The sequence below is a fragment of the Parambassis ranga genome, chromosome 9, assembly GCF_900634625.1.
Source record: "Parambassis ranga chromosome 9, fParRan2.1, whole genome shotgun sequence".
NCBI lineage: Eukaryota > Metazoa > Chordata > Actinopteri > Ambassidae > Parambassis > Parambassis ranga.
Genome location: NC_041030.1, coordinates 11,776,599 through 11,784,210, shown reverse-complemented (window position 1 = coordinate 11,784,210; position 7,612 = coordinate 11,776,599). Strand labels below are relative to the sequence as shown.

Below are 7,612 nucleotides of genomic sequence, written 5' to 3'. Positions count from 1 at the left end.
CTATATACAAAGGGACCAGGGAAGACAACGAGGAATGAGGAAAAAAAAAAGAAATCCTCTCAGTGGTACAGACAGCCGTCTCCCTCCTCAGAGGTCAAAATTATTTTCAGCTGCTCCTGACTGCAGGGATTTACATTAACCCTAAACTGCTATTGTGCTGATTGTCTGAGCTGAGTGGCCTCATAAAACACCAAGGATGCCCTGAAACAAAAAACTCTGACACATCATTTTTCAGGATTTGAATTCTGACCTGTCAATCAGTAAACAATAAACATTTATATATTGTCAATAAACAGAGTTTTACTGTCCTTGAACAGTTCTTACATATGATTTGTGTTCAGACTAAAGTAGAGCAGGTAGGTGTCTGGTGATGTGAGGTAGCTCAATATCTGTAGGGAGCAAACTGCTCTGTAAACAACATAAACACCAGAGGAAATGCACTGAAGAAATTTATATATTCAATGCTAACTGGCTGTGTAGCATCGCTACCCTTGTTGATTAGCTTTAAAGAAGTTCATCCATAACATAAACTGACTGCATAGGAACACAATGTGCTGAGCATTCAAAGCAAAGACGGTGTAGCATCATGGATAACATGGTGACTAGCTTTACATGACTGCTGTGGCTAGTTAGCCACACTCATTAATTATATAAATAGTATTACGCACTGTTTTCATACACAAACATTTTCGCTGGGCAGATCTAGCTTGCCACATTTGTTGTTTATATTTGTTATGATTATGTTATGTGTTTTCACCTGTGAATGAGTTCCGGCTGATGCAGGTCGCGGTGCTCGACCACACTCGTCTTTTATGAACACATACTGCGCGTCCGTGAGATTAGGAGGTATTACTGCTGATTTTACCCCAGCAGTAAGTTATGATATCGTTATCTTTTACATGGTCAAATGTATTTCCTGTGTTAGTGGACACTTCTGTTGTGACTCGGTTTTATTTAGTATGTGTTAGTGTCAGTAAATGTATATCTTATACAGCCATTATGTTTAATTTTCTGCTTTAGCCTGCTAGTTAGCTAGCTTGACTTCGCCAGCTGCTGAGATGTAACCACTATAACCACTAACTACAAATTATGGAGTCTCAATTATTAAATTCATTATGTAATCTGTAACGTTATGAAGCTAGATGGCTAAATATGTCAAGAAGCAGTGAGCTGGTGCTCAGGGTAAGCCAAGCAACTTCACAGAGGAGGTCTCATTTTAATAGCAAGTAACACAATGTTTTACATTACGGCCTATGTATGTGAACATAAGCACATAACTCATAAGAAGTCACTGAAAACATGTCATCCGACAGCTTTAATAGCAAAGTGAAGTAACTTCATAGTCAATAGACAATACAAAAGGTAAAGCAACAGTTTTATCTAGCTGCTGCTTCTTGCTGTGCTATAGAGCCCTATCTGCTTTCATCCTCATATTTTTTCTTTCTTATGCCCGGTTTAAACGGTGCGATTTTGGGCTGTCACAGATGAAAGACGAGCATCGTAGGAGAATCGTGAATGGTCATCGTACAATGTGCATGCATCAAACTTGGCGATCGTACCAAAGTTTATTAGATTCACGTCTCATAGTGTGTCATGCAATGGTCTTATAAGATTGCTAAAAATCACACAGTGTAGAAAGGCCATTAGTTCCTTCAGCAGGTCCTCCACACTGGCCCTTTTATGACAGACCGTCTCCCCTGAGTGACTGGTTCCTGCTCCTGGAAAAGTGGTGCCTTGGATGCCGGCCCCTGACTGACTGGTCCCTGGCAGTCGCTGACCTCTGCTTCATCATCTCCTCATTTGCCTCTAAACTGTTCTCCCTCAATATCTGCAATAATACTAAGGAGTTGTTGCTGTGAAAGAATTCTGTCGAATTGTTTCCTCTTTATTTTGTTTGATAGATCTCATACATGAGTAAGGCTTCATCTTAACATCTGCATGGTTCTGATGTGTGGCAAAGAACTCCACTGGATAAAGACACACACACACATTCTCATCAAAAAGGCGGGGTCTGTTGTTGGCTTTAAGCTTTCTAACCTGGAGGAGGTGGCAAGGGAAAGAGTGCTGGCTAAACTGCTGTCAATCATGGACAATCCCTCCCACCCTCTCCACAACACTGTGGACAGACTCCTGCTGCCCCGCCGCTCTAAGGAACGGTACAGGAAGTCATTCCTGCCTTCCGCCATCACACTCTATAACTCATCTGTGACAGTCAGAGCTGTGCTCACTAACTCGGACTAAAACATCACCACAGGTGCATTTCAAACTTCTCAGTTACATTAACTGTGTTTTTATGCGCCATCTTCCCCCTTTGATCTGCTTTGTGTGTGTGTATGTACATATTCTTTCTCTGTTGCTGTCATGTGCGTGTATGTGTATATAAGAGTTTTTGCTGTTTATTGTATCTATCCTTTTAAAATGCTGCTACTACAACTCAATTATATATATATATATATATATATATATATATATATATATATATATATATATATATTATTAGTAAAGCAGACACTTACCAAAGCAAGTCCTAGAGTCCTGTAATACTAAAACCTCAAAATGGTAAATAAAACACCTCATGATAGGAGTGACCAGACTTTTTAAATCTTATATTACAGTCCATAACCCACTCCATAGAGTCAAGTCTCTGAGGAATGGCTTCATCGCCACAGAGGCACTAGCATTTATTTGTGGATTAAATATTTTCCTTTGTTCACCTCATAGCTTTCATAAATGTTGACTGAACAGCCTGATGAGGGAGATAGAGGCTGTCTAACGCAGGCTACTGTATCTGCTAAAATACAACACAGGACCGATGTCTCACTCTCACTCACCCGGGACATATTAGTGTATCCACACGCCCACTTCGGGTCAAAACCGGGACGTCTGGTCACCCTACTTTACGAGTACAATTGCACAATGAAAGGAACCTGTAAAGTTAGCACCACTCATGTAAGTAGCTACCCAAGCTAACCTCTCCCTCCCGATTTAACGCTTTCTAAATAATAAATGCAGTACTTTCAGTGGTCAACACCACTACTCAAAAGCATAACTGACACAAATAGCGGCTGGAAATATACTTTTGTGGGGTTTATTTTGACATTTACCATTAAATAAGGCACTCACTGCTATATTTACCATAGAAGTAAACTTCTTTTAAGAATTTAGCTTCTTCTTCTTCTTCTTCTTCTTCTTTTTCTTCTAGGAATTTAGCTGGCGGTTGGCAACCAATTTAAGGTGCATTTACCGCCACCTACTGGACTGGAGGCGACATCAAATCGTGTCGCAACTCTCTCTCTCTCTATGGCTCTGGCAATAACGAGAGGTTCGTAGCGGCTTCTGATTGGGTGAATTTTGGAACAGTGTTCTCCCGAACTTTATCTTGCAGGCTAAATTCTGTTTCTTCATTTTATTACATTTTATTATTTATTTCCAAGTGTTTACCGATGCACATGGAGTTATTTTATGGTGTGTTATGGTGTGTTTCACATGCCACATACAGTCAAGAAATATTTCAAATATTTTATACATTTGCAAAATGTCCGCTTCAACCCATACATGTGTATAAAATGCAGCTGTTTCCCACACTGGCCATCAGTATTAATTTCATTTTAGTTTTCTGCCCTTTGTTTATGCATATGTTATGGTGTTATTTAAATAAGAAACAGAGACCTCAATTTCTCTCTGTCTCCTGCAGCTTTCCAGGCCACACCCAATACATCTGTGAGTTATCATTTTCCCAGCATGTTTTGGGTTGAACTTAGGGGACCTCTGGCCAACTGCAGACTTCCACCCAAGGGCTCCATCCCTACCAGATGCCTAAACAACTTCAATTGGCTCCTCTCAGTATGGAGGAGCAGGTGTGGCCCTGGAGGACGAGGTGAGATTTGTAGAAAGAAGTCCACAAATACAGCTGCAACACTTCAGAAAAACCAGGCAACTCTAAATGTGTTACTCTTACAAAGTTTATAGTAGTTATATCTGCCCATGTCATTGGGTCCTAAGCATGTATTCACAGCCCAGTCAGATGCATGTACCTTATGTAGCCTATGCCATTGCTATGACATGTTTACTTTAACTTTAGGTTGGGAAGTGGATTTGCCACTTTAACCACAAAACTAACCCACCCTCATAACTAAGACCAGAAAGAAGGATTAGTTGGAAAATAAACATAACAATATTTAATATCACCCAGGACAATGGTCAAAATATCCACAGTACCTCCTACTTTGACAGAAGAGGGCAGCGTTGCTCTCTTAAACAAACATCACAGTTAGAGATGCATATATTCTCTGAAGACTGCACCAGCATTTAGCCTCACAATTAATGTGCTTGAGATTTGACCTCATGCCATACAGTCAACAAAAACAAACTGAAACTATTTTCATCCTCTTATTCCCATCATTTCTGAAGTTTATCTGCTCTACCTGTCCTTTATTTCTGTTATTATAATTATTGTATGTATTATTAAACCTTTACTTGATTGTATGTTATCTATTTATAGTAAAGTTCCTTGCACAGAACTGACCACCATCTGTGGACAACCTCAGGTGATAAGGATTGATTCCTGGCTGCATGCCAAAGCCAACACCATCAGGCATATCTTGAGCAGATGGGCATGGCGGGCTATCAGCTCTAAATAGCTGACATTCACATGCAGCCTGTAACTCTGCAGCAACCCACTGTTGCCACAGATAAAACAAGCAAAGTTATGAATGATCCCATGGGCGAGTTAGGTGCTGCAGCAGGTCTGCCTGAATTCTGAGGTTTTGAATTTGTCCAGTCATGTTGCAAAATGAGCTCCAGAGCTGCACACTAACATCATTTCCCACCACAGAGTCCCTCTGTGCCACTCTGACCCAGAGCAATTTCACCTTGGAGGATAATGGAGCCGCATGTTTGAGTGTGCTTGGGCTTCACTTTTTTCTCTCCTGTTATTCATGCACACTTCTCAAAGCAAAGAGCAGGCTCTGACAAGGCACCGTGGCCAGGAGTTCTCTTTTCTGAGAGGCTGCAGGGAGGCAAGGAAGGGAATATTTAATCAGCATGCTGCCAGCTCTGATGGAAAGACAGCAGCTATACACAGGTTCTAGATTTTTTGTAGCCATGGCTCAAATCAGACTGTATAATTTGGTCACTACACCAGGACATTTTATTATTAGATTTTAGGTCTGGGAGCAGCTTTGCCTCTATAATGCATGAAAACAGGCTTCTACATATAGAACCCCTGAAGGGTCAGAACAATAATTTGCAACCCCTGCAAGCAGCCCATTGTAAAATAATGTCTCACAGTCAGCCATGGCTACAGTCATAATCACTGCCTGTCGTAATCAGACTTGGCAGTGAGAGAGTGCAGAAACCCCTCTAGTTATCAATCTAACTGCTGAGCCGCCACATGCAGCTAATACTGTGTCCACAACCAGCAGCTACAGTCTGCTACATAATACAGCTCAGCCTATCAAGAGAATGAAACATTTATTGCAAAGTAAAGGAAAAAAAATCCACAGTGGTCCTTCAACGCCTCTGTACATCGGCTGAGCTCTTGTTTAAAACATGAGCTCAGTTCTTAACCTTCACTCTGCTTTGTTTTCAAAAATACATATTTTTTTCATTTTATTCCAATTTCTTATTTTCATCAAGGTAAAACCAAATCCTTATGTGGACCCTGCATGGATTAATAGACCTACCCAGTTACATTCGTCTTGTTATTCGTCTTTTATAATGAAGCCATCCTCCATTCTTGTATTTTTATGTAAGTTATCTAAGTATTTCTAGTACCTGTTATGTTATTGCATTGTGCTTTTGCATTTTCTTTCTTTCCCTTCTTAAGTCTTTACTGTTATTTTTCTCAATACTCTTTATATGTTAAATAATGTGCACCCATAATCTGCAGATCACACTGCAAAGCAAAAAAAGACCAAAAATGGTAGAAAATGGGCCAAAAACAGAAAAGAAATAGAAAAAGCTGATTCTTGTCATCTATCAGACCCCCCCCCCCCTCCAAAAAAATAAAACTGTCTTCATATCTTCACATCAGAGCATAGCATTTAGATCTCTGTGGCCTCCTGTTATTTTGAAAAAGTTAATTAGCTGTGGGCTTTCTGAAGCTGAGTGATTTAGTTTCTTCAAAGTAGAAGGATGGTATAATGTTCCAAAAACAGCAGTGAAGGGTAACTTAGTCAGTCTACTTTTTACTTAAATTAAAGACAACAGACGGAATGGGTGCTAAATTAGTGTAAAGCATCAGTTTTGCTACATTCTTGGATTCTATATTTGGATGCCATTCAGCTGCTCACAAAGCAGAGACAATTTGGCTGCTATTCCAACAGTGAAGTTTAGAGTCTGCTTCAGTTCAAAAGAAATGAGAAATGTTTCAGAATGAGCAGCCGATGAAGGAGAAATAATGTCATGAGATAAATGGCCCTCGGGTCACATTGCAGGCTAATTCTATGCCCATCTGGCATATGCTGACATGAGCTAACACCCTGTCAGCTGTGGAGACAGATAAAACCGCTCGAGTCTGCAGCTAAAAGCATTGATGAAGTTGTTAAAGGCTTCCGGTCATTTTAGGTTTATCATAAGGGCAGTGGATGAAAGGTTTAATTGTTTAATGGCTGCGATACAACATGAATTAATCTCTATTTGATTGTTTAAGGGGGATGTAAGGTAGTTCACCAGCTGACATGTTAGCTTGAAGCAGAGATAACCTGTCACATGCTATTAAATAACACCCTGTCCTTTCACCTTTTTACTGGAGCTGTGTTTCAAGAGGAGGAAAATCCACCTGGCCACCTTGAAAACAGTGACCTGTCAGGGCAGGAAATAAATCCCTGTGGCACCGACACTTTACCTCTTTCCCATACTGGTTCACTCTTCTCCATCCAGTCTCTGTGGAGCCGTCAGTCTGCTTTGCCTCTCTGTCTGAGACGAGGCTTTGTTCTGGGTGACAGAGCTGGGTGTCAGAGATAGAGGATCTCGTTAGACAGGCAGAGGGAGAGCGATGGTGGCTCTCTTTCCACTCTGGATGGTTCAGCAGACAGGGATGAGTGGAGTTGGTGATGGTGGGGGGGCAGACTAAGGGAAAGCTGCACTCAGGGCCACAACTGCCCACAACTGTCAGCATCCAAAGTACCCATCCCACTAAAATGCAAGATAGTTATTGGCAGTATGACAAGTGTTGCTACGAGATGGTTTTTGTGAGGTCAAGATGTCCTTTTTCTGCCTCAGGTGACAAGAGCAGAGGACAGAGGGATGTCTTCAGGTTGCCCTCTGCCTGTCCAAATGCTTCTCCGTGAATTCTGGGAAAAAACAAACTAAACGAATGACCTCACTTTGTTTTGCATGGGGCCACATTTGTTAAAAGACGGTAGAACAGATTAGATTTATTTCTTATCATTTCATTGAAATGATCTATTTTTCAAATCAAGATAACAAAATGTTATAAAGCAAATAATAGACAAAGATTTATGAGGTGACAAAAGAAAGGCAAAAATATTCATCCATTTAATTGAACATGTTTGAACATCACTAAAATTCAGAAAACAAAACAAAGGTTTTGCACAAACTGTAAATCAAATGTGAAGAAAAAAATGTAGAAAGAAAGAAATGCTTGATG

At 40.5% G+C, this 7,612-nt stretch overlaps 1 long non-coding RNA gene across 1 annotated transcript; it reads left to right on the top strand.

Moving 5' to 3' along the window:
- Nucleotides 1-2,157: 2,157 nt before the first annotated feature.
- On the top strand, nucleotides 2,158-7,360 carry LOC114441927 (uncharacterized). Its single transcript, XR_003671300.1, has 4 exons — nucleotides 2,158-2,254; nucleotides 3,203-3,322; nucleotides 3,695-3,877; nucleotides 7,225-7,360. It is a non-coding gene; the product is annotated as an uncharacterized LOC114441927 (long non-coding RNA).
- The last annotated feature ends 252 nt before the right edge of the window (nucleotides 7,361-7,612 follow it).